Source organism: Capra hircus, chromosome 5 (assembly GCF_001704415.2).
Source record: "Capra hircus breed San Clemente chromosome 5, ASM170441v1, whole genome shotgun sequence".
Classification (NCBI taxonomy): domain Eukaryota; kingdom Metazoa; phylum Chordata; class Mammalia; order Artiodactyla; family Bovidae; genus Capra; species Capra hircus.
The window spans coordinates 112,148,296-112,172,395 of NC_030812.1; the positions used below are offsets into that span (position 1 = coordinate 112,148,296).

Consider the following 24,100-nt stretch of genomic DNA (forward strand, 5'->3'; position numbering starts at 1 on the left):
ATTATTTCTATAAATAATGTTTCAAATACTACATCCAGCGCACAAACACATGAATAGAGAAAAAACCATGAGTAAAATCCATCAAAAACAAAGACACAGGTAACAGAACGGAGAAAAGGAGATCACTAAAACAACTACTTTACTCTGTTTTAGGAAATAAAAGCCAAGCTTGAAGAATTTAGCAGGGAACGGGAATCCATAAAAAGCAACAAAGCAAATTTGAAAGGTCCCAAACGTCTCAGTTTTTGTTGTATTTTTTCAAACTTATCCATTGAGTGCTTAATTTCAGTTAAACACAGATTAGACAGAAAGAACTGGTTAGATACGAATACAGGTCAAAAGAAACCACCCAGAATGAAAAACGGAGACAGCAAAAAATACAGGAGAAAGGAAGAGTGCTCAAAAGGAAACCCTGAGAAGGTCTAGCATATCCATATAAGCGGAGCTGCAGAATGAGAAGAGAATGGGGCCAGAGCAGTGTGTGAAGAGCATCGCTGGGAATCCTCCAGGACAGATGAGCGGAGTCAGGCCACAGACTCAAGAAGCCTGCTGAATACAAAATCAACGATCTTTATTATCCTGGAAGGTCTTCTAAAAATAACATGGCCTGTGCTGTGAGGTTAGTGCCACAGCTAACTGAGCATCCGCTGCAGTCCTATAAGGGGCCAGACATGCACGAGAGAAAGACATAAGGCTCCCAGCCTGTGAAGAGCTCAAGTCAAGCCCTCAGAATCACAATAATCTAACACTCTCTTTACATCTGCATTACTGAAAATAAAGGGGGTGGGGTGGGAAGAAAAGGAAAAGGCAGAAAAAAATGCTAGAGAGAAGTATTTAAAAAGAAAACGGGTTAAGCTGAAAAGCAATAAACTAAACGGTGCTTGCAGGAGTAAAAGTAAGGACGTGCCAACATGAGCCAAGGCCCAGGCCTAGACGCCGCTTCTGTTCCACACTAACGAAGAATCCTCACAAGCTAAACTCAAGTCCTCGGCATGAGAAATCAAAGAAGGCTCATTTCTTCATATCTCCTCCTCAATCTAAGCAATTTTTTTTTAATGTTAAATCTAAACAGACAATTCTTACTGAGAAGACCCTGATGCTGGGAAAGATTGAAGGCAGGAGAAGGGGATAACAGAGGATAAGATGGCTGGATGGCATCACTGACTCAATGGACATGAATCTGAGTGAACTCCGGGAGTTGGTGATGGACAGGGAGGCCTGGCGTGCTGCGGTTCATGGGGTCACAGAGAGTCGGACACGACTGAGCGACTGAACTGGACTGAACTTAGCTCTATTAGTGGTGACATCATAATTATAATGACCATCTTCTCCTCTATTACTTGAGACAACGTGGAGAAGCTGGCTCTGGAGGATCAGGCAAAGGAAGGAGTGTTCCACCAGGAGCTAGCTGAGTCAAGAGGAGAAACAAGAGGAGAAACAAACGAAAACAATACACGGAATTCTCAAGTTATAGGTAAATCAGACTTGTGAAAAGCCGAAGGTCTCTGCCTTCTAGAAAGCTCTAAGTGCACAGGGAACTCCCTCATCCAGCGAGAGGGGTCAGGGAGGAAAACAGCCTGCATTGTTGCCGTTCCCGCAAGCTTCCGTGGCACGTTCACCCCCACACAGGAAATCAAGTGGAAGAGGAACTGGCCGAGAGGTTAATGCAGAAATCCTGCCATGCAAAGAAGCAGGTGATACAGTGACCAATGTGTTGATGAAATAAAACAAACCCTTCCTGAAGCCTAGTGCTACTGAAGTTTTAGGACAGGCTGTCCATCACTTGGGAGCACTCCTGTGTTTCTGTGTTTGGAATATGACCTTCAGACTAAAACACGGAGACATGACTCAATACATAACTGTAAATGTCTGTCTTGGGAATAAAGTGGCTTAGAATGAATATCTTATGTATGTAGGTCTGCCTCTCAAAGTGTGGTCTCTCTAGATCTCATGAGTCTTGTGAGCGGTATAGCCTTCCAAGAGATCAGGAAAGGATACAATGACTAAAATAAGTATACAGACACCTAACAAACTTCAAAATCCTTCAAAATTTCTATTTCTGGGATGCAAGTACTGTTCAGATCTGCATACAGGCTTATTCATATCTAAACCAAAGTGTCTCAGGAATCCCCTGGTGGTTCAGTGGTGAGGACTCAGCGCTTTCATTGCCAGGGCATGGATTCAAATGCTGGTAAGGGGAACTAAGGCAACATGTCCAAATTTGTTCAGATGATAACGGAAAAAAAGGATCCCAAATTCTCAGACAATGTAAATCACATATCTAATATCTGATCAGAGTAAACATATAAAGAACTCTTACAACTCAACAAGATAAAGACAACAACTCAATAAAAAAATCAGCAAAGGACCTGAATAGACATTTCTCCAAACATACGATAATGGTATACTATAGGACATGAAAAGAGCCACAACATTATTCAGTTCACTCGCTCAGTCGTGTCTGACTCTTTGTGACCCCATGAATCACAGCACACCAGGCCTCCCTGTCCATCACCAACTCCCGGAGTTCACTCAAACTCATGTCCATCGAGTCAGTGATGCCATCCAGCCATCTCATCCTCTGTTGTCCCCTTCTCCTCCCCTCCTGTCCCCAATCCCTCCCAGCATCAGAGTCTTTTCCAATGAGTCAACTCTTCACATGAGGCAGCCAAAGTATCGGAGTGTCAGTTTTAGCATCAGTTCTTCCAATGAACACCAAGGACTGATCTCCTTCAGAATGGACTGGTTGGATCTCCTTGCAGTCCAAGGGACTCTCAAGAGTCTTCTCCAACACCACAGTTCAAAAGCATCAATTCTTCAGCGCTCAGCTTTCTTCACAGTCCAACTCTCACATCCACACATGACCACAGGAAAAACCATAGCCTTGACTAGATGGACCTTTCTTGGCAAAGTAATGTCTCTGCTTTTAAATATGTTATCTAGGTTGGTCATAACTTTCCTTCCAAGGAGTAAGGGTCTTTTAATTTCATGGCTGCAATCACCGTCTGCAGTGATTTTGGAGCCCCCCAAAATAAAGTCTGACACTGTTTCTCCATCTATTTCCCATGAAGTGATGAGACCAGATGCCTTGATACTTGCTTTCTGAATGTTGAGCTTTAAGCCAACTTTTTCACTCTCCTCTTTCACTTTCATCAAGAGGCTTTTTAGTTCTTCTTCACTTTCTGCCATAAGGGTGGTATCATCTGCATATCTGAGGTTATTGATATTTCTCCCGGCAATCTTGATTCCAGCTTGTGCTTCCTCCAGCCCAGCGTTTCTCATGATATACACTGCATGTAAGTTAAATAAGCTGGGTGACAATATACAGCCTTGACGCACTCCTTTTCCGATTTGGAACCAGTCTGTTGTTCCATGTCCAGTTCTAACTGTTGTTTCCTGACCTGCATATAGGTTTCTCAAGAGGCAGGTCAGGTGGTCTGGTATTCCCATCTCTCTCAGAATTTTCTAGTTTATTGTGATCCACACAGTCAAAGGCTTTGGTATAGTCAATAAAGCAGAAATAGATGTTTTTCTGGAACTCTCCTGCTTTTTCCATGATCCAGCGGATGTTGGCAATTTGATCTCTGGTTCTTCTGCCTTTTTGAAAACCAGCTTGAACATCTGGAAGGTCACGGTTCACGTATTGCTGAAGCCTGGCTTGGAGAATTTTGAGCATTACTTTACTAGCGTGTGAGATGAGTGCAATTGTGCGGTAGTTTGAGCGTTCTTGGGCATTGCCTTTCTTTGGGATTGGAATGAAAACTGACCCTTTCCAGCCCTGTGGCCACTGCTGAGTTTTCCAAGTTTGCTGGCATATTGAGTGCAGCACTTTCACAGCATCATCTTTCAAGATCTGAAATAGCTCAACTGGAATTCCATCACCTCCACTAGCTTTGTTTGTAGTGATGCTTTCTAAGGCCCACTTGACTTCACAGTCCAGAATGTCTGGCTCTAAGTGAGTGATCACACCATCGTGATTATCTGGGTCGTGAAGATCTTTTTTGTACAGTTCTTCTGTGTATTCTTGCCACCTCTTCTTAATATCTTCTGCTTCTGTTAGGTCCATACCATTTCTGTCCTTTATCGAGCCCATCTTTTCATGAAATGTTCCCTTGGTATCTCTAATTTTGTTGAAGAGATCTCTAGTCTTTCCCATTCTGTTGTTTTCCTCTATTTCTTTGCATTGATCACTGAGGAAGGCTTTCTTATCTCTTCTTGCTATTCTTTGGAACTCTGCATTCAATGGGTATATCTTTCCTTTTCTCCTTTGCTTTTCACTTCTCTTCTTTTCACAGCTATTTGTAAGGCCTCCCCAAACAGCAATTTTGCTTTTTTGCATTTCTTTTCCATGGGGATGGTCTCGATCCCTGTCTCCTGTACAATGTCACAGAACCGTCCATAGTTCATCAGGCACTCTGTCTATCAGAAATGAGACACCACCTCATACTCACTTGGATGGCTATAATCAAGAAAAGGAAAATTACCAGTGTTGAGCAGGATAGAGAGAAACTGGAATCCTCATATATTGCTGGTGGGAAAGGTATAGCCACTCTGGAAAACAAGCAGTTCCTCAAAAAATTATACACAGAATTACTATACAACCCAGCAATTCCACTCCTGTATACACCCAGAAGAACTAAGAACAGACACACAAACAGATAGGTGGATGCCAGTGTTCACTGCAGCACTATTCAAAATAGTTAAAAGGCAGCGGCAACCCACGTGTCCATCAGACGAACGGATAAACAAAATGTGGCACTTGCATACAATGAAGCATTACTCAGCCACAAGGAGGCGTGACGTTCTGACAGGGACCACAACAGGGACTAAACTTAAGAACATTAAACTGTGTGAAACATGCCAAATACTGAGATACATACTGTACGATTCCATTCATGAAACATTTAGAATAGGCAAGTTCACAAGGACAGAAAGTAAATTAAGATGGCTGAATGGCAATTTTGTCATTGAGTTTCTTAACCAAAATTTAAAAAAGAAAAGCTAACGTGCAGCCTTTATTTTGGGGGCTGCACTGTGCGGCATGTGGGATCTTAGTTCCGCAACCAGGGATCGAACCCATGCCCCCTGAGGAAATGCGGAGTCCTAACCACTGGATTACTAGGGAAGTCCCACACGCAGCCCTTTTGGAAAACAGTTTCACAGTTTCTTATAAAGTTAAACCAGTCTTATACAATCCAGCAGCCATGTTTCTAGATATTTATCTAAATGAGTTGAAATTTATGTAAACACGAAATCTTACACATGTTTACAGCAACTTAGTAAGCTACCAAAAGTTGTAGGCAAAAGTCCTTTAATAGGTAAATGGATAAACAAATTGTGATATATACATAAAATGGAATGTTATTCACCTGAAAAGGAACGCACGTGCTACGAGGCAGATGAACCTAGAAACATGTGGAATGAAAGTCGGGCATGAAAAACCTCACACTGTATGATTCCATTTACATGAAATAATCTAAATAGGCAAATCTATTGACAGAAAGCAGATTGGTAGTTGCCGGGGGTTGAGGGGTTAGAGGAAAGCAGAAAATGGAACTGTCTGCTCAAGGAGTATGGGGGTTTCTTCTGGAAGTGACGAAAATGTTTTGGAACTAGACAGAAATTGTGGGTGCATAATGTTGTGAATGTACTAAACACCACTGAATTGTCGAAGTGTTCACTTAAGAAGAGCTGATTTTGGTCGAAGGGCACAAACTTTTAGTTGTAAGATGAATAAATTCTAGAGATCTGAGGTATGGCACGATTAGTATAGCTAACAATAACGTTGCTGTTTAGTGACTTAGTCGTGTCTGACTCTTGGCGACCCCACAGATTCTAGCCCACCAGGCTCCTCTGTCCACGGGATTTCCCGTGCAAGAATACTGCAGTGGGTTGTCATTTCCTTCTCCGGGGGATCTTCCCAGCCCAGGGATCAAACCTGCCTCTCCTGCATTGGCAAATGGATTCTTATACCACTGAGTCACTTGGGAAGCCTCAGTTAATAATATTACATTAAAAAAGATTCACTTTATATTGTGTTTCATATCAATTTTAAAAAAAGGGAACAAAACAAAACCTAAAGGAGGTACCTTAAAGAACCTAGACACCGAAGAGTGAAGTCCCCTCACTACTCGGCGTCCCCTCCTCTCGCTCAGTCCTGCTCACTGCCACGACTTTCAATCTCCCGTCCTGCAAACACACGAGGTACTGAAGAACAAGCTGCTCTATGGGTTTCAAACACTAAATTCACCATTGTTTCTGTGAATACTTACTTCTCCCCTAAGATCTGAGTTGGAACACTAAGAGCTAACATTTCACCATCAATGTTCTAAAATAGCTTTGAGATGCCCTCTGTGATGCTCATTTAATGGGACAGGACGATGGATGTCCTGACCCTAAGACTGCCTCCTGTTGCGTGATGCCAACCTTTCTGTCCAGCCGTCAGGACCACAATCTTGCTAAGACTGCTGGTTCTTACTGTTATCACGTCTCTAGAGCCAACAACCATTTTCTAGCACCTTCCCTTCTCTGTGGCCCATTTTTTTACAATGTATAATCACTGATCTACCTGTTTGCTTCCTCACTACACTCCTGAACACCCTGAGGATAAGTGCCAGGACTCACCCCAGAGCTCCGAGAAACAACTGCTGCTGCGTCACACCTGGTCATGTCTGGCTTCCTGTTGTGCGGAATGTCGGAGACCTCCTGCACTTCATTCTTTCCCTCCATCCTGATTTCTTTCCCAAAAGGCTCCTAACCACCAAAACAACCTTTGGATAAGGACAAGACTTCCCTGTGCCCAAACCAAATACAGCTGGTTCTCTGTTCAGCCAACCATATGAGGGGAAAAAAGATTCCAGAAAGTTTCAAAAAGTAAATACTTGGAAGTCTTCAGGAGATGAACCACCTGCAAACAAAACCTCAGAATATTTTGTAGAACAATACTAAGAACCACCTTCATTTGCAAATAAAACGACAGTTTTGTTACTGAGTGCTAAAAAGACAGGAGCCATCAAGCCATGACGAGACAAAGAAGAAATGTAAATACATATCACTAAGTGAGAGGGCCGATCTGAAAAGACTATGTACTGTGTGAAGCCAACTGCATCACGTTGTGAAAGTCGAAATTACAGACAATGAAAAGACCACGGCTGCCAGGGATGACGGGGAGGGAGGGATGAACAGGTGGAGCACAGAGGAGTTTCAGGGCACTGAAACTGCTCTGTAGGATCCTGTAATGACGGCTACAGGTCATAAATTTCTCCCAAGCCACAGAATAGACAATATAACACTAAGAGGAAACTATAATGTAAACTATGGACTTTGGTGAAAATGTGTCAAGGTATGTTCATCAATTGTAATAAATGACCCACTGCGGTGGGAGATGTTAATAAACGGGGTAGGCTACACATGTGGGACCACAGGGTATACAGGAAATATTTGTATCTTCCTCTCAATTTTGCTGTGAATCTAAAACTGCTCTTAAAAAAAAGCGTATTTTTTTTTAAGTACTGGATATGCACTAAGCTATAAACAATAGCTATATCCAGAGAGTAGGATTATACACCCATGTACTGTTTGAATTTTATACCAAGAGCATACACTAATTTTACAAAAGGATACATTTCAAGAAAAAAAAAACAGTTCTAAAAGTTGTTTCAGCTAAAACACTATGCTAACATTCCTGACATTTTTCTTTAACATATATAATTATTTCCACGTACAACTATTTCAACAAAAGTAACTATTTTCATATGACTATTTTAACTCTAGAACAAAAATACTTTTAAGAGTAGTAGGGCACTTTTTTCCCCCCAAATTTTTAGTTTAGCATATTCTAATCTTATTCTTAAAATACTATAAAGTGTATCTCAATAAAATGTTAATAAGCTGAATCAAGTCAACAAGAGAAACGATGCACAGGCTTACAGAACCAAGTCTTTGCTCATCTCTAGATGGAAAGACAGACTTGCCCATTTTCCTGTTCCCAAATGATTCAATTTAGAATGAACTAAAGCAGAGAGAAAACATTAGTTTCTCCTCTCAGAACTGATATCATCTATTAATTTGCTAATGAAATCAGATACATGACTTCTACACAGTCAATGTTGTGACTTTACATTAGCGGAGACACCCCTTGAGCTGTATTATCAAAGGCTTCCGAGAAGAGATTTCCTGATGAATTACTCACTGAAGAAGATTCTTGCGCAGATACAGAAGGTCTGGTATCAAATATTAAGAATATGGCAAAAAAAAAAAGGGGGGGGGAAGTACAGATAATGTTTGGTCTGTTGAGAAAAGATTCAATAAACATATAATCAACTACTATAATTAGAAGTCAATCTCAATTCTCTTTAATATTTTCAAGGTTTACATCTTAAACAAAAGTAAAAAGCATCAACAAAAGAAATCTTTTCTATATAAAAAGATTTCTGATGAAATCTTAAAACCTAATATTTTGATTTTGAAGACAAGCTGCTGCTTTTTTTTTTTTTTAATCCAGATAACAGTAGACTGGGCTGGCATCCTTTGAAAGCTGAGCAAGATAAGTTCAAGCAAGTAGTAAACACATGGAACTCATTAATTCAGAAAGGGATCCTGAACAGCGAGCCAAAGGGGAAAAAGAAACTGAAGCTCCTATGGCACATTCCTTTGAAAGCTGGCAGGAAAACTCTACTTCTTTTATTAATTCACACAAAAACTATTTGCTGAGCACTACCTACTTGCCAAGCACTATTCTAGATGCCGGGAATGTGATGGGGGACAGAAAGTCCCTGCCCTCACACAGATGATGTTCTAACAAGCAGGCCCCAAAAAGGCACTTCTGGACCCCACTCCATTTTTTTCTAAATCCAAACCCGAACTCTTCCCTTCAAAGGTATCACAGGGCAGGGAGTTCTGTGGTGTGTCCACCCCAGCCTCTAGCACTCCCTCTGACCTCACCTGCTGTCTTCCTTGTCAGAGCAGAGGAACAGCAGGCCGTCACCCTTTAACATACCCTAAGACCCTCATCAGCTCACTGCCGAGAATACTTTATCAGGCTAAATATTAACTCGTTTCTTTGACTGATATTATCTCTGAGTTTTTCCCCATTCTTCAACTATTTTAGTTACTCTTAGAGATGCTGTGCAAGTTTTTTTTTAAACAACAAATTCAAATTTAACATTACTTTAATACCTACTATGTGAAGAGGACATAAAGAAATAAAGACTAACAAAGTAAGGTGGCCATCTAAGAATACAATCTCGTGGTGAAATAGGCACACTCCCCACCAACTATGACACCCGCCATGCGTCCCTGCGACACATGGACAGACACGGAGGACAAGGAGAGGACTCCAGGGAGAGGCTCGAGGCGCTCACTCCTCATGCGCTGACAGGCAGCGGGGCCATAATATGGAACCAAAACACAGCCCTGACCACAAGGGCCTTAGAGCCTCGTGCAGTAGTAGTTGAAAATATTTTGCAGTTTTTCCAGCAAAAATCTTACAGGTACCCAAGATAAGAAGAGAGAGATGATGAGAGCTGCTTGAGCTGTGGAGCTCGGAAGATGGTACACTTCTTCCACTACAGCCAGGCCACCTGGGGCATCCAGGTCCGAGGGGATAAGCGTATCCCCCACCTGACCTGTGCTGACACAACACTGAGAACCCTGCCACCCACCTAACACAGGGAGTGCGTGTAAGCAGTGGTTAAGTCCAGAGAGCTCTGGGGTAATTTACAAGCCACTGGTCTAATAAATGGGAACAGCAGAAGCATATGGGGACACAGGCAAGAGAGGCTGAGTCTAAATCACTGGAATCCAAAACTAGACAAACAACTAACTGTCAAGGTCTGACCAGTTTTTCTAAAATCCCAAGAGGCAGCAAGCTCATCTTAACTACTTTCTACTTTACCCCTGCAGACCTTGTTTCCTCAGCCAGCTCTACCTGCCTGCCACAGCAGTCTCTTCAAAGCTTCCCTTGTTCAGGCTTCCCGCTCTCCGCCTCGCTCTTGCCCGCCAGCAGAGACCGTCACAGAGCTCACCGGAGAGCACTCTTGCCCGCTGCCCCCAGGCCCACATGTATCCCACCCACACAGCTTGCTTTCCCCCAGAAGAGGATATGCCTACACTTCAAAGCCAACCGCCTGGATCACACGGAGCCCTGAGATCTCCTAGAAGGTCCTCAACCCAATGATCTGGATCTTCAACTCAGCCCTGTGCTGGCTCCTTCCCACATCCATTTACACGTGCTTAAGTTTTCCTTATGTCTAAAAAAAACTCTTCGCTTAACCCCAGGTTCTTCTATAGTTACTTTTTACTTTCCTCGGAGGCCAAATTTTACAAAGGCTTGACTCCAAACTTACTGTCTCCACTTCTTCACCCCACTTTCTCATCAACGCACAACCATTTGGCTCTAGTCGTCCCCTCTCCTTTCAAATGACATGTTTCAGTAAGCTCAGCTACCACTTCTGAGGCTCTTTCTTCATGCCAGGCTGTCTGGGTTTTCCTTCTCACCTGCTGGTTGCATCCTCTCTGCTCTTCTTTAAATGCTGCCCTGCTGCCTTAAATGTTCACATTCCTCAGAGTTCTGTCCTGACCCTTTGAGCACTTGTCATTATCAGCAGCAACAATATAACTGGGGCACAAGGTTGGGGGGGCGGGGCGGGCGGGAGTGTCAACTACAAGACCCGCGAGGGGCTGAGTTCTGTGAAGTCCCTGTTACTGGCGGCAGATGCCCATCACTCAGGCAGGAAAGAGGAAGGAACACTTTCCTACATACAGACATCCCCTGTTCACTCTGAGAGCAACCTCATCTACTCCCAGGCTGGAACAGACATGCTCACCTCCACATCTTACCCTATAGCCCAGTCCCTTCCCCTAATGTCCGTTTTGTGCCTCAAACACCTGATGCCATTCTTACAAGCGTTCCAAATTTAAGTTCAAAATTAAACTGATCACTTTCCACCACCCCCCTATCTGCTCATTCCCCACTGTTTTCTATCTCAGTGACTGGCACCGCCACAACCTGGCTTCCGAGCTAGAAGTCTGGACTCTCCGTGGTTCCTCCTTCTCCTTCACAAATCCACTTCCCCATCAGCCTGTTCTCATCCCACATCACTGCATCATTACCTCCACTTAGTCAATACACAGGGCCTTGTTGTTTATCTAGTCATGAAGTCATGTCTGACTCTGTCCCTCTTGCTCTCAATCTTTCCCAGCAGCAGGGCCTGCTATGGGCCACACCAACCCACTCCAGTATTCTTGCCTGGGAAATCCCATGGACAGAGGACCCTGGTGCGCTACAGTCCGTGGGGTCACAGAGGAGTCAGACATGTCTTAGCGGCTAAACAACAACTACAATGTGTCAACTGCCACAACTGCCTTGTGGCTCAGCAGTAAAGAACCTGCCTGCAATGCAAGAGACCCAGGTTCAATTCCTGGGTCAGGAAGATCCCCTGGAGAAGGAAATGGCAACCCACTCCAGTATTCATGCCTGGAGAATCCCATGGGCAGAGGAGCCCGGCAGGCTACAGTCCATGAGGACGCAAGAGTTGGACACGACTGAGCGACTAAACCACCACCACCACCTCTATGGGCCAAACACTGCTGCTGACACTGAGTGTACAATGGTGAACAAGCCAAGCTCAATCCTGGAGGAGGGATGGGCAAACAAATAACAGGATGAGATAATTTCAGGTGGTGGTAAGAGTTATAAATAAAATAAAGCAGGCTGATGTGACGGAGCACTACTTCAGACCGTAAGGGCTAGAGAAAACGTGCAGAGAAAGAAATACTTAAATGGAACCTGGGGACTTCCCTGGTGGTCTGCTGGTTAAGACTCCCAATGCAAGGGGTATAGGTTCGGTCCCTGGTTGGGGACCTAAGATCTTGTAAGTGACTTGGTGTGGCCAAAAAAGAAGAGATAAACCGAACCTGAATGGCAAACTGAAACAAGTCTCACACAAATTTGGGAAGCAGGATGCCCCAGGCAGGGGGAAGGCTGAGTGAACAGCTCCTAAAGTAGAAATAAGCCTGAGGTGTTCAAGAAACAGAGAGAAGGTCAAAGAGGCTGGAACTGAAGGGAGCAAGGAGGAGGCCAGGTCAGATGGGCTGAGAGGGAGGCAGGGGTCAGAGACCCTTGTAGGTCACCATGAAAGCAATGGAAAGCTACTGAAGGGCTGCAGGAAGACAACTGACAAAACCCAATGTGAATTTTTTAAAGATCATTTTAGCTGAAAAGCAGAAAAAATTAATTGGGAGGGCCAAAAATATTGGAGGCTGAAAATCCAGTCAGGAAACTAGTAGTACAGTAACCTGGATAAGAGGAGATGGTGTTGGGGGAGGGTGGGGACAAATTCAGAATGTGTTTTGGACATAAAATGAACAGAATTTTCTGGGAGATTAAATATTGAGAGTGAAAGGGAAAACGAAATCTAGGACAACTCTTAGGTTGTTTTTAGGTATAACCTACTCTTGATGAAAGTGTAAGAGGAGAGTGAAAAAGTTGGCTTAAAGCTCAACATTCAGAAAACAAAGATCATGGCATCCGGTCCCATCACTTCATGGGAAATAGATGGGGAAACAGTGGAAACAGTGTCAGACTTTATTTTTGGGGCTCCAAAATCACTGCAGATGGTGATTGCAGCCATGAAATTAAAAGACACTCCTTGGAAGAGAAGTTATGACCGACCTAAATAGCATATTCAAAAGCAGAGACATTACTTTGCCGACTAAGGTCCTTCTAGTTAAGGCTATGGTTTTTCCTGTGGTCATGTATGGATGTGAGTTGGACTGTGAAGAAGGCTGAGCGCCGAAGAATTGATGCTTTTGAACTGTGGTGTTGGAGAAGACTCTTGAGAGGCCCTTGGACTGCAAGGAGATCCAACCAGTCCATTCTGAAGGAGATCATCCCTGGGATTTCTTTGGAAGGAATGATGCTAAAACTGAAACTCCAGTACTTTGGCCACCTCATGCGAAGAGCTGACTCATTGGAAAAGACTCTGATGCTGGGAGGGATTGGGGGCAGGAGGAGAAGGGGACGACAGAGGATGAGATGGCTGGATGGCATCACCGACTCGATGGACGTTGAGTCTGAGGGAACTCTGGGAGTTGATGATGGACAGGGAGGCCTGGCGTGCTGCGATTCATGGGGTCGCAAGGAGTCGGACATGACTGAGTGACTGAACTGAACAGCAAAATTATATACAGTAGTATATCACTCAGTAAGATTTGATGAATGCTTATCAAGGTGCAGAACATTTCCATCACTCCAGAAAGTTCTCTCATGTCCCCTTCCCAGTGAACCCCCTTCTACCCAAGAAGCAGCCACTTGGGTGCCACTGATGTGATTTTCGGTATCACAGACTTTTGCCTATTTTAGAATCTCCTATAAACGGGATCATCCATCATGTGCTTTTTTGTGTCTGCATGAAATTCTTCTTATTACACATGTCAGTAATTTCTTTTTGTTGCTGAGTGGTCTTCCACTGTATGAATATACCATTCTGTTTATCCATTCTTCCAATGATGGACAACTGGACTGTTTTCAATTTTCAGCTATCATGAACAAAACTCCTATGAATATTCTCGTACAAGGCTTATTTGTGGCCATAGGTTTTCATTTCTCTTGGGTAAATACCTACAAATGGAACTGCTGGGTCACAGGGCAGACATATTTAACCTTTTAAGAAACTTTCAAAACAGTTTTCCAGTGGGGTGGCATCATTTTAAAGTCTCATCAGCAGTATAGGGAGTTCTGGCTGCCTGACTCCTATGTGTTTTGCTTGAATAACTCCACCTGCAACACAACCAAACTCACATTCTTTCAGCTCTTCAAACATTTCTCTCTTTTTTTAAGACTCTGTGAAGCTCCAATGAAGCTCTGATACTTTGGTCACGTGACAGAAGAGCCAACTCACTGGAAAAGACCCTGATGCTAGGATAGACTGAAGGCAAAAAGGGAAGAGGGCGGTAGAGGATGAGATGGTTGGATGGCATCACCGACTAAACAGACATGAATCTGAGCGAACTCTGGGAAATAGTGGGGGACGGGGAAGCCTGGCATGCTGCAGTCCATGGGGTCGCAAAGAGTCAGACACGACTTAGTGACTGAACAGCAACAGCTGCACTTCAAGGACACCTTCCTCCTTACCCTATCCCCTTTACTGCTTTGTGTTTCCAATCCACAAATATTCTGAAGGATGAGAAAAGGCTGGGTTGGCCAGTGTTCTGAGCAGAGGACATAGCATATAAAGAAGTCCCTGAGCAGAGAAAGAGTTTGGGGCCTTCCGGGACATAGAGAAAGTCAACGTTGCTGAAAGATGGCAAGCAAAAGCAGCGGACAAAGCACCTGGGGAGGTGGGCAAGGGCCGCGGCGTTCGGAGCCTTGTGAGAGATGAGAAAGGCTGGACTTTCTGCTTGGTGCTGTGAGAAACCACTGAATGACTTAAAGTGGGGGAAAGACACGTGACTCTGGCTGCTCTGGGCAAAGCGGAATCGAGTCAGATGGGCAGAAGTCAGGGGGCCGTGTTAAGAGGCAATCACAATGTTCCAGGTAAGAGACGATGGCGGCTCAGAGATTGTGGCAGGAGAGTGGACAGATTCAAATGATATTACGGCAACTGCACTGACGGTAACGTGATAGATTAGATGTGGAGGGTGGCGAGAGAAAAGGAGGACTGGGATCTGAGAAAGTGGTTGGATGTTAAAACCACTTATGCAGAAGGGAACAAACGGAGGAGAGTTTAAGGAGTATGTGTTAGTTTGGGACTTAGAAAGCTCAACCTACTGATGAGCTATCCAAATTGCAGCATCAAGCAGGAGGAGCTGGAGGAGCCAGGAGTCTGGATGAAGATATTAACATGACGGTCATCAACTTATGGGCAATCATCAAAGCCTAGTGATATCTGAGAGCATCTGGAGAGCGAGTACAATGAACTAAGAGGATCTAGAGAATGCCAACAGATAAGCAAAAGCGGAGGAATGAACCACAGAAGTGGCAAGAGACTGTTGAGAGCACGACAAGTGCCAGGACAAAAAAGCCAGTGGCCCTCCTTTGAGAAGCCTCGTATGACCGTTTGAGTCAGAATAATATGTCTTGGTTCAGCTCCATGTATTTCCCCATTAGAGCACTTCCAATAGCCCTGTTTTAACTGCTCTTCTCTACTGAGCAGATGGCTTCCCAGGTGGCTCAGTGGTAAAGAATCTAGCTGCCAAAGCAGGAGACTCGGGTTTGATCTCTGGGTCGGGAAGATCCCCTGGGGTAGGAAATGGCTACCCACTCACTCCAGTATTCTTGCAGGGGAAAGTCCATGGACAGAGGTGGGCTACAGTCCATGGGGTTGCAAAGTCTGACACAACTGAGCACGAGCACTGAGCAGACCTTTGCAGATGTAAAATCAACAGGACTGGCAGGAATCAGTCAGTCAGTTCAGTCACTCAGTGGTGTCCGACTCTTTGCAACCCCATGGACTGCAGCACGCCAGGCTTCCCTGTCCATCACCAACTCCTGGAGCCTACTCAAACTCATGTCCATTGAGTTGGTGATGCCATCCAACCATCTCATTCTCTGTCATCCCCTTCTCCACCTGCCTTCAATCTTTCCCAGCATCAGGGCCTTTTGCAATGAGTCAGTTCTTCGAATCAGGTGGCCAATGTACTGGAATTTCAGCTTCAGCATCAGTCCTTCCAATGAATACTTAGGGTTGATTTCCTTCAGCATGGACTGGTTAGATCTCCTTGCATTCCAAGGGACTCTCAAGAGTCTTCTCCAACACCACAGTTCAAAAGCATCAATTCTTCGGTACTCAGCTTTCTTTATTATAGCTCAAAGTAGTGTCTCTGCTTTTTAATATGCTGTCTAGGTTGGTTATATCTTTTCTTCCAAGGAACAAGAGTCTTTTAATTTCATGGCTGCAGTCACCATCTGCAGTGATTCTGGAGCCCCCAAAATAAAGTCTGTCACTGTTTCCATTGTTTCCCCATCTATTTGCCATGAAGTGATGGGACTGGATGCCATGATCTTAGTTTTCTGAATGTTGAGTTTTAAGCCAACTTTTTCACTCTTCTCTTTCACTTTCATCAAGAGGCTCTTTAGCTCTTCTTCACTTTCTGCCATAAGGGTGGTGTCACCTGCATACCTGAGGTTATTGATATTTCTCCCGGCAATCTTGATTCCAGCTTGGACTTCATCCAGCCCAGTGTTTCTCATGATGTACTCTGCATATAAGTTAAATAAGCAGGGTGACAATATACAGCCTTGACGTACTCCTTTCCAGATTTGGAACCAGTCTGTTGTTTCATGTCCAGTTCTAACTGTTGCTTCTTGACCTGCACACAGGTTTCTCAGGAGGCAGGTCAGGTGGTCTGGAATCAGCTCTGCTCTAAAGGAAATCAATTCTGAATATTCATTGGAAGGACTGATGCTGAAGCTCCAATACTTTGGCCACCTGATGCAAAGAGCCAACTCACTAGAAAAGACCCTGATGCTGAGAAAGACTGAGGAAGGAGAAGGGGAGGACAGAAGATGAGATGGTTGGATGGTATCACCGACTCAATGGACATGAGTTTGAGCAAGCTCCAGGAGATGATGAAGGACAGGGAAGCCTGGCGTGCGGCAGTCCATGGGGTCACAGTTGGACATGACTGAGCGACTGAACAACAAGCTCTGCTGCAGCCAGTGTCTTGGTACACAGCACAGTGTGGAATGCTTCAGTGGGCAACTACCATTTGCCTATAGGTGGTGCACTCCACTATATACTTTTCCTATTTTAGTTCCTTTTCCCATCGGCCCTGAGCAAGATGTATCTCCATTTTACAGACAAGGAAACTGTGGCTCAAGCAAAGTGCCCAAGCTCACTCATGCTAATAGTGATGGAGCCAGACTGAGGCCACATGCTCTCCTTCACACTCTTGTGCCTCCATAAACTGCCCCTCACATAGACTTGCTACAGCAAGAACACCCTTGGCACATTACTGCAAAAGGGACACAAAACCTGCCCCCAGGCAACTGACCCACCTGAGCATGAAGGCAGGCAAGCGCCCAGGAATGCAGTCCTGCTCAAGAACCCCTACTCTGATCAGGCACCGTGGATGATCTCCAGGCTCCTAAAGGAACGCTTTAGCTTGGGGTGCTTCCAATTTCAAAGTGAAATATTCCCTGAAACTGAGGTCGAGAGGTGAAAACCTTAGGATTGCCAGGGCCTTACCTCTTTTGAATTCTAGAACTCATTTTTAGCCATGTATCAGAAATTTCTCCCTACCTCTAAAGGGCCTAGCGTGAACTCCACAACTAATGCTACATGTGGCAGAACTTCTCCAGGCCATCCATCCTAGACCAAGATAAAATCAGGGTAAGATTATGTCTTGGGCCCAAAGAAACCAACACTATATATATCTTATGTGCAAAAAAAGAGCAGCACAATTCCTTGTCCATACTCTGCTTTCCAGGTTGATGTGTGTCTTCTCCCTGACTTCTTAAGACTGGAACTACATAGGCTTTCCTCTAAAGGAGTACATTAGCAACCCAAGGCGGCCTTTCTTTTTCTACTCAGGAGCGAATGTTAGCGACCAACCCTCTGGTCAGAGCATGGGCTACAATGGAAGGAACACCAGCCTTGCTGGCAAAGAACAGGGTCCTAGCCTTGACTGTCAGTACAAAGCTACATTAACTATGGGCAGGTCACCACCTCCTTCGCCCCTTCCCTGATTTGTAAAGAGGTTGTAAAGTGCTAGACGAGACGATTTCTTTCAGCTCTCTAGATAACTGCCAGAGAGCACAGAAAGGGTGGGTGAAGGTATCTGGATGCCACTGGCTGGCTGGCAAAAGTGCGGAGGGCGGAGCCTCCAGGCCATGGACAACAAAGCCTCTCTGACCGCGCTGTCTCCTCTCCCGCCAGTTCCCACTCCCCGAGACCCCTGCTTCCTCCACCCCCCATCCAACCAAGGTCACTTGGGATCTTCTCTTTGAAGCAATATCTAGCAGAGTGTCCTGCATACAGATATCACTAATTTTTGCAGCTTCAGTTGAACTTTTAACCAAGTACAATGACTGTTAACGCCGCAATCCAACTTCTCAACAGAGAAACATAAACATAATTAAACGATGTTTCTAATAATACCCAGCACTCATCAATAAAACAACACATCTGGGCAGTTTTGCTTTTTTCTTTTGCGGGGCTGGGGGCACCATGCACGGCTTTTGCAGGATCTTCGTTTGAACCCACATCCCCTGCAGTGGAAGAGCAAAGCCCTAGCCGCTGGACCACCAGGGGAATTCCCTCCACATTCCTGGGTTTTATCAGAACAATTTCAATAAAGCACACACATTTCCCTTTCTTGCCCTTTATAAAGTACCACTAATAATCCCTCTCAAGTTCTTTGGAGCCAGGTCCCCATTCACAAAGCAGAGATACAAACAGAGGGAAGACTTCAGCCAACCCACTTCTATTCTTTGGATTAACTTCTCAAGATGTTCAGGACTAAAGCAAATCATTTACTTTGTTTAATGCCACTTTCATCCATCCCACAGATCCAGTCTGACTGCCCTACTGGCAGACGATTCTCCAGAAGAGGGGACTTCTTTATGACTACCACGAGCAGCTTCCCTGGAGTCACTATCACATTGCCTTTTTATCCTCTTCATCACTATATTCACCGCCAGACGCACTTACTTACTGTCAACAGTCTGTCTCCAGAGCAGGCTCCTTCTCTATCTTGCCCACCACTGCACCTTCCATGTTTTAGAACAGTGCTTACAAATGCTTGTCAATGAAAATCAGAACATAGAGAACCTTAATCCCTGTACAGGGCTGTGTTGTTTAAACACACAGAAAACAATCTTCCAATCAGGCTGATATTCAACTGTTGCAATAACTTCCACCCTTTCCCACAGAACAGCTTACATATGCAGACTGCAGTAAGGATATTTTCCCCTGTAGCTAATGTTTTCTTGTTCTTAACTTTCCCACAATGAAGCATCAGATAACAAGCCACAGATACACCAATAAGTCACTTTACAGTTCATCTTCCTGCTGGGCTATGCACATTACCTACAAAGTAAACACAACTCTAATGCAGAAAGTACTGATCGTGTTTGTCGCCAGAGAATCTTTCCGCTCCCACTACATGTACCATAGGTATTAAGACGACCTTCAAACCTAATAATAATTAAAAAAAAAACCTTTTCAATCTAAATGCAATGTGACCAAATTATGCTCTATGAAAGGCTTGAATTCATTATATTTCAAATGTATGGCTTTTATGTGTACAGTTCTGTTCCAATATAAATAGCATTATGCTGTTTTCCTTCATTTTGTTACTTTTACCGCCACAAAATGGAAATGAAAGCACACAGTCAAAAGCCCCAGATATATCTAACAATCACCAAGGTGTCTTGAACACAAGCCCCCATGAGGAAGAGAGCTGAAGGCATACTCGAGAAGGGCTGTCTTTTGTAAGTCTACATTTTGAATCCCATCTGGCTAAAATGAGAGCATGTACCAGATAATGATTCCTGTACACTGTAAACCAGTAACACAGACAGGAAGGGAGACAGGCTCTTATATATCGTGTCAGTCTTTGAGCTGACAGAAGTTTTCAGCTCAAGACAGAATGGCAGAAGTGGGTATGAAAGAGAAACTTTTTTGATTAAATCTCAGGTGCATTGGCAAAACTGGCCAGGTATGAAGAAAGTGAGATTTTAGAAAACTCGCGGGGATCACTAAATCACAAGGCACAGCCTTCCTGAGTCCAGGTTTCAAATTCATTACAACTTTTAAATTTAAAAAAAAAGGAAAAGATGAAGAAGGGAAACAGCAGTACATTTGGGTTCCAAAGCCAATCCACTAGCTGCTTTGTTTCTTGAGCTGCAGTGAGCTGTACCGGACCTAACAAAGGCTTTGGAGCCAGGGGGACAGTCACAACCAAACCCTGACCCTCATCAGCTCCTTGACCTCTCAGGAAAAGAAGAGGTGATATATCTCTCAGGTCTGCTGGGTGGATTTTGTTAGATAAGTTAAAACGCCTGGACAGAACATACTGGGGTATTTCTGGTTTTGTTTTTCAAAACAAATGCTCTACCATCCTTTCTCTCCTTAGAAAGAGAAGGTTGAACTTAGAAGAAGTCTAACTCTAATTTCTTGATCTACATTCCACTACACTTTATGAAGGTTAAAAAAAAAAAAAAGGTTACAAAATCTAAAATCCTTATCTCCTGCCATCTTACCGCCTTGGCAACCTTCTCTCACAAAGGTACACACAAATAAACGTTTCCTCTGTAAGTTTTATAACTTTTCCCTCATAAGTTACAACAAAAATGTAAATTTACCTGAGTAGGATAACTGTTTACAATTTAAGTAACTGCAAGGTTTTTAAAAGCCCACAGAAAGCAAAGTCATAATTCAAATACCAACATAAATTGTTTATTTTGGAAAACTCTAAATAATCAATCTGCACAGCCATATAGAAGCATCTACCTATGTGACAGGCCTGATGGCAACACACAAGGAAAAGCCTACCAATCCCTCCAAGGGGAGCATCATGAGCATACCTCCCAAAGCGGTGACCCTGTTTGAAACGTGTGCACAGGAAGAATTAAAAAGTGGTCTAAGAAAGACATGTCACACATCAGGCACATGTTCTTCAAGAATCCCAATACTGGAAATTTAAGACAAACAAGACCAACCTCTGAGGTTGGTCCAGAAGGCCTAGCCAGTCAAAGGCATGGCCTAAGGCCCTCACACACCATAAAATCAGTGAAATTAATTGGGGTTCTTCAGCATCTGAGAGGAAGCATCCAGCTAGCATTAAGGAATAAATTGGGGATGCAAATAATTAGTGCACCCTGAGGTGATAGTTAATTCCACTAGCATGCCACTTCCCAGGAGATGTTACAGAATTCCACTTTATTCCTTCTCTGAGAATACTAAAGCTGGAAATTTAGAAAGTTAGCCAAATATCCCTGGAAGGAACTTTAAATAAGATCCCTTCGTAATACTCTGCATAGAAAGATCTTGGATCTCCTTGAAGCTAACCAATACACACAGAATCAAATACACATTATCCACAACTCAAGTAGTCAGATGATGACTGAAAAACCTTTTCCCTGATAACTCCTTCTTGCAAAGACAGAAAAAAATACAAGGCACATTCAGCCCAGGCTAGAATATACTTTCGGAGAAGCACAGAACAGCATCTGGAATTTAAGGAAAAACTGCACCCTGACCAAGTCGTTCACTCTGTGGGAGTAGAGGCTGAAAACTAAAAGGTGAAACAGGCTTTTAAAAGCCAGGTAAGGAACAATCTGCGTCTGCCAGGAAGTCACCTACCACTAAACCAAAACCACAAGACAGGAGGTACTACCTAAAAGCCCTGTAACGTTTGACCTAGAAGGGAGCCTTTGTTGGGGAGGTAGGTAACTTGGCCAGGGTTATAGTCTACTCCGTGGCAAAGCTGGAAGTAGATTCCTGGGTCTTCCAGGTCGAACTTCATTCAGGGAAGTTTCCCACTTCAGCCAGCTGCCACTCCCTTTAAGATCCTCACTGAGGATATTAACTGAGGATCCTCCCTCTAACTCCGCACAGAGGCTGTTAACAGAAGGGTCCGATTATCATTCAAAGATCTGCCTATTAGATAACAGCTCGAAAATTCCATCCATTTTACAGAAGTTATCAGAGACATCTAATCTTCGCGAGGTGGGGTATCCTAATTTTGATCTGTCCCCTAAGGACAAACTAAAGGGACGCAGACAGTGCTGGTGTCCACAACCACAAATACAGACAGACAATAACCCCACCCACAGGCCCAGGGAGGCGGCCGCTCCTCCGCGCCGCCTCCCCACACCCCCGCCCCGCGCCCCTCAACTCACTAAATTCCACTCCCATCCCGGCGCACGGGAGACATTCCACCTCCATCCTATGCCAGAGCGGGCTGGGCCGGACCGGCCGCTCTCCTTCCACCACCACTCCCCACCGTCCCCCAAAAGATCAGAAGCCTAGAGCGTCAGTCACCACCCCCCGCCAAAAAAATAAACGAGCCGTCCGCTCGCACACTGGGCACCACCGGATCCAACACTCACAGCCCTGCTCACCGCGGCGGGGAAGAAAAACCCCACGCAGGAAGGGTGTCCCGCGCTCGGCTCTCCGCCCCCGGGGCGGGGGGGCCCGGTACCTTGAGCCGGGCCAGCTAGTACCTGCCCTCCGCCCGCAACAGGCGAGAAGCAGCCGCGTCCACATGGCTTCAGGTGTTCACATGGCAAGGAGCGGGCCCTCTGCCCTCCCCGCGGCGGGGGCGCGCGACGGCTCCCCAGCTCCGCTCCCGCCCGCGGGAGCCCGGCCGGCCCCTCCCCAAGCCCGGCCCTCCGCCTGCTCGCCTGCCTCGCCCCCAGCAAAGCGGAGAGAGCTGCAGGATATACCCGGGGCTGCCAGGGGGCACCCCCCAACCTGGGGCGGGCGGCGCTGACCCCGCCGACCCCCTGGGCGCCGCCTGCTCACACCCGCCGCCGGTGCACCCGAGGCCGCAACGAGCAGGTACCGTTCTCCCGGCACCCTCAGGCCAGGACCGGTGCCCAAGCCCGGTCAGACCGAGACCCCCAACCCCGCTTCAGCGCCCTGATGATGCCAGGCCGGGCCCTTTCCCCTCAGCGCCCCGAGGCCAAGGCAGGCCGCTCCTCTCTGCACTCCCGGGTCGGGTCGGCCGGCCCCTCAGCAGCCCGAGTCCTGGCCTCGGAGTCCGGGGGGCTCGGCGCACTCTCAGGTCGGGCCGGGCAAGGACCTCTGTCTGCCCCCAGCCCCGGAGGCCAAGACACCCGGCCTGGCCCCCCCGACAAGCCCCTCAGCCCCTGACCCCGGCCCCTCCCCCTCAGGCGCGGGCGGCGGTTACCTGCGGGAGCCCCCCGCCCGGTCCCTCGGCCTCAGCCGGGGGCGGGAGGGGAAGGAGCACGGCGGCGGACGGCGCTGCGCGGGGTGGGGGTGGGGAAGCCTCCGCCGCCTCCAGCTCGGGCGCCTGGGGCCGGCGGCGGGGCGGGCCGGGGGGCCGCGGCCCCTCGACGCTCGCTCCGGCCCGCGCGCTCGCGCTCGCTCGCTCGCTCCCCGGTCGGGCGCGCCTCAGGGCGGGCTCCCCCGGCGGAGGCCGCGGCCACCTCGCAGGGGCCGAAAGCCGCTCGGCTCGGGGTTTTTTCTCTCCATTCTCCCAACACACAGGAAATAACAGAGCGTCAGGTGACGCCGGACGGCCAATCGCGGGGCTCCGAGCCGCGGCGCGCGCGGGCGGGCGGGAGCGGGGCGCGCGGCGGGGGCGGGGCGCGCGGCGGGGGCGGGGCGCCGGGGGGCGGGGCCGGCGGGCGCGCGCGTGCCCACCCGCGTGCGGCCGCGCCGAGGCCTGCGCGCGCCTGGCCGGAGACCTCCCCGCGCCCCACCCCCAGCCCGCCCAGCGGCCGGGGTCGCGCGGAGGCGGCGGCCGGTCCCCCTCGCCAGCTGCGGGGTGCGGCGCGCGTGTCTCGCCGCTCACCCAGTGCCATCTTGGCCCGCAGATCCCAGCCGTCCTGGGAGTGGCCGCGATCCAACTTTCTGGGGAGTTGGTGGCCCGGAATCTCTCCTTGCGATTTCAGGAGTTCCCTCGGAGCCGCCAAAACCAGGATCGCGCCTCTGGCCCTGCGTGGGGAGCCCCACCCGCTGCTCTCTCTCCCTGTACCCTGCCTTAGTGGGTCCGGCCCCTGCCTGCCCTAGCGCCCTCCGGGCCCGCAGGCCTACTTCCCTAACCACCCTCCACCCCTTGGCGCCGCGTGTCCTTGGATGAATGACTTGGGCCCTCTTGGGACTCAGTTTCCTCCGCAATAAAAGCAAGGATGAGGAGGCCCACCAACCTCGCCTGTAAAATAGATGCTCACCAAATGCCAGTTGCCTTTGCCTGAGGCAGCCTTAAAAAAAAAAAAAAAAAAGCTGCCACGCCTGACTGGCTGGACCCAGGGTCCAGAATTAATTTGGAGATGAGGTGGAGGATTTGTGGCGCCAAGGCTTCGGGCCGTTCCCAGCCTTTTTTTGCAAATCTCATGTACGTTTTATGGAGCAAAGGAATGGTTGACTTTTTTTTTTCTAAGAAAATTTCAGTTGTAAAACAACAG

At 46.6% G+C, this 24,100-nt stretch overlaps 1 protein-coding gene across 3 annotated transcripts in view; it reads right to left on the reverse strand.

Annotated features, from left to right (window-relative positions):
- Positions 1–23,021, reverse strand: part of TCF20 (transcription factor 20) — a 95,259-nt gene extending 72,238 nt beyond the window's left edge. For all 3 annotated transcript variants that reach the window (XM_018048849.1, XM_018048848.1, XM_018048847.1), the window contains exon 1: positions 22,861–23,021. The gene's annotated coding sequence lies outside the window, so the exon portion shown is untranslated. The remainder of the gene's footprint in view (positions 1–22,860) is intronic.